This window comes from Herpailurus yagouaroundi, unplaced genomic scaffold (genome assembly GCF_014898765.1).
Source record: "Herpailurus yagouaroundi ecotype Mexico unplaced genomic scaffold, PumYag 67782, whole genome shotgun sequence".
NCBI classification, from domain to species: Eukaryota; Metazoa; Chordata; class Mammalia; order Carnivora; family Felidae; genus Herpailurus; species Herpailurus yagouaroundi.
In genome coordinates this window covers 113,932-117,554 of record NW_024420576.1, presented here as the reverse complement: position 1 = coordinate 117,554, position 3,623 = coordinate 113,932, and the positions used below count along the sequence as shown (strand labels likewise).

The 3,623-nt window shown below is 43.4% G+C and overlaps 1 pseudogene; it reads left to right on the top strand.

The window, feature by feature from the left end:
- Positions 1 to 453: 453 nt before the first annotated feature.
- LOC121025890 (GTPase IMAP family member 4-like) lies at positions 454 to 1,942 on the top strand (annotated as a pseudogene).
- The last annotated feature ends 1,681 nt before the right edge of the window (positions 1,943 to 3,623 follow it).

The following is a 3,623-nucleotide window of genomic DNA, read 5'->3' as shown; positions in this document are numbered from 1 at the left end:
CCTACAAAGATGAGTTGGCTTGTGTAACCTGCCTAACTGACTTCTTAATGGGGGAAGCAAATTTCCATTCTGAATATAAATGGGGAGGGAGTCTTCCACTGAGATGCCCCAAAGACAGATTTTGTGTTACTTGCTGCATTGCTCTTATGAGGAATAGCTACCAGCAGCAGCAGCTCAGAATTCTCTTTGTAAACTACAATATTTTGTTTACCCTTCTGTAGGCTGCTTAGCTACAAAAAGTAAGAGTAAGAAGCTCCAGGAAATCCTGGAAAGTACTTGGGCATTTCCCAAGTATTGCAAGAGAACTTCAGGGTTTCTATAGACTTTGAATAGGCTTCTCTAGAAGGGCCTTCTATAGAGTTCTGGGAGTGCAGCAGTCACTCATGGGAGGGAACCTTGGGGCACCAGAGGAGGGTGTGTGTGAGGGGAAATGGGGGCCCTATAGGGAAGCAGCTGGATTATCTCCTAATGCTGTGGATTTTGTTTCCTGATATCCCACGGCTTAGAAACCAAGATGGCAGAGATTCACAGTTGAGACTTCTCTTAGTGGGTAAGTCTGGAGCAGGGAAAAGTGCCATGGTCAACAGCACCCTTGGAGAGAAAGTATTTCCTTCTAGCATTGCCACAACATCTGCCACCAAGACCTGTAAGAAAGGGAGCAGCAGGTGGCAGGTAAGAGAAATTGTGTCGTGGATACACCAGGCATTTTTGACACTGAGGCACAGGATGCTGACACCTGCAAGAGTTTACTCGCTACATCTTCCTGACCTCCCCAGGACCTCACACCCTGCCCCTGATGGGACAGCTGGCCCCGTACATGCAGGAAGAGCACAAGGCCATGGAAAAGATTCAGTAAATATTTGGACTCAGAGCTAGGAGATACACAATTCTCTTTTTCACCTGGAAAGATGACTTGGATGGCATCAATTTCCATGATTACTTAGAGGAAGCACCCGAAGGCATCCAAGAGCTGGAGGGATAGTTCCGTGATCACTACTGCGTGTGCAAGAATGGTGCAACAGAAGCTGAGCAGGAGGCCCGAGAGAAGCCAACTGCTGGCCCTGGTCTAGCGCATTGTGGCCTAGAATGAAGGACGATGCTACACTAAGAATATGTACCAAAAGGCCAAAGAGGAGATTCAGAAACAAATCCAAGAGATGAAAGAATTTTATGGAGCACAGCTAGAGAGACAGAGAGTGCAGGTAAGAGAGGAGTTTGAAGAAAAAATCAGGAAGCTGGAGGATAAACTGGAGTGGCAGAAATGAAAGGAACAAATGGAGAGAGAATTGGCAGGGAAAGAGGCTTCTATGCCCTAAAGCACCAGAACGCCAGATATGAAGGTGAGACTCATTGCAGGAACCTTGAATTGATCATGGAAGCACTGCAGATAGTTTTTCCTGTTTTCTCTCACCTGTTTATGTAAGATTTACCTGAATGAAAAGATCTCCCTATTTCCTGCATATTTCCCGCTGGCCCTGCCCACTGTCTGCCACCCCACCCCCAGCCCCCGCACCCCTGAACTCATTCACCAACCTTGGAGCACTCATGCTTCTGTCTCTCAGACTCTCAGGACTAAGGGGTATAATCAGATTCACTGTTGGAGATTGGTAGACGCTTGATTGACTTAACAGGGGAGGGACGAATTCTCAATTTGTGGAACTCCAGAGTAGAAGGTATAAAGGTGACCCCAAGCTTTGTCTATTTATCCCGAGAAAAATCTAGTTTCTTTCTAGATTGGTGGATCTTCTCCCTCTGTTGCTTCTACTCACTTATTTTTCCTTTAGGACACAGTGATCACCTTCCCCCTATGATTTGTTAGAAAGATTTGTTCTTCGTGTTGGGTAATCTATCGGTGGAGATGTTTATAGAATTCTTTCCAGATGAATGGGAATTTATGTAGTAACAGTTTTACAGAAGGATTTAAATTGTTCCTTGTCAGCTGCCTACTGAAGGACAAAGAGTTGTTTAGAAAATAGACCTCCCAGAACTCAACTAAGTGAAATGCCAGAAAGAGCAGTTGAAAGACGGAGATTCAACACAGAAGAGAACAACTGTTTGCTGTATTCAGATGTATGTATAGTAACTCTTTGACTGACCTCAATGCAATATATTTGCTGAATAACCAGTTCTCTTCTTTTCATGTGAAACTAACTGTTGCCACTTCACCTCCATCACCTCAGACCTTCATTACTTACACCCCCTCCCAGTTGAATTGTTTGCTTGTTACTAAAATAAAAATTTTCTCTTCTCTCATATTTTTATAAAATTGGAGTCCACTCTTTCTTGTAAAATACCTTTGCTATTTTTTATTACTTAATTTAAAATTAGTTAATTATTTATTTTGAGAAAAAGAGAGAGAGAGCATGAACAGGGGAGAGGCAGAGAGAGAAAGAATTCCAAGCAGACTCCACACATCAGTGCAGAACCCGATGCAGGGCTCAAACCAATGAACTGTGAGACCATGACCTGAGCCAAAACGAAGAGCCAGATGCTCAATGGACTGAGCCACTCAGGTGACCCCCTTTGTTATTTCTTCTAAGAACACTGAATTTTACTTTTTGGTAAAAGTTCAAGATGATTTTGGAGCTAGTTTTGGTTTACTCTCAGCACATCTCTCCTCCTTTTCCTTGGAAATTCCCAGCCACATACTCAACCCGTCTGCCAGTTAAACACTACCTTTTCCTTGGATTCATTAATTATTCCCTGATAGATATTATGTGTAACCAAGGCTTCAGAGACCTTTCTGGTTTTCTTGGAGCAAAAATTGTCTTTAATATATGTATAACAATAAGAGGTGTTTCTACCCCTTTTCTACTTTTCTCCTGGGTATTTCTCACATTATCCATTCTAAGGGTTCCCAAAGTACATTTCCATGTTCTACCAATAAATCCCGGTGTAGACTGAACTTTTAATTAATCTCAAGCATTAGAGAATCACAACACAAAGAAGCTCACAATCCTTTTGGAAATAGTCACTTAAGAGAAGGGGCCAAGATGGCAGAGTTTTGGAAGTTTTCTGCTTCTCTCATCCCTGAATTTCAGCTAGATCAGCACCAAAGCATTTTTAACACCTAGGAAATGTATCTGAGGATTAACACAACAATCTTCATAACTTGAGCCACAGAACTTCACAGGTATGCAGCATGGAGAGGTGAACTGGTGGAGAGAGAAGGTTCAGTTGTTAGGGAACTATTTTTGCTTGTGGAAAGAGGATTGAGACAGCAGGGAGAGTACATGAAAAAATTCTCCCTGAAAGCATCTGGAGAGACAGAGAAAGAGTTGAAACACACACAAAGGACTGAACAAGAAAGAAAGGAGAAAGAAGAAAGTTCATTGCCACTCTATAAACAGGGGAGCACAGAGTTGGAAATTATACAGCTCAATGCCTGGTGGTGTTCTGGTGGGAAGGCAAATCCCCAGGAATAGACAGCAAGGTCCAAGGGTGAGGGGTCTCTGGCCACATGGGGAGTGGTGGTTCCCCAGTTAAGAGGACATTTGGTAGAGGCTATGCAGCTTCCCCACAGGCAAAGGTCCCAGCAGACCCTAGAGAACAGCCATTTGTTGGTGTTGAGCAAGGGTGTTAGGAGGCAGTGAAACCTGATGCCAGATGTGTGGTGTGATTTA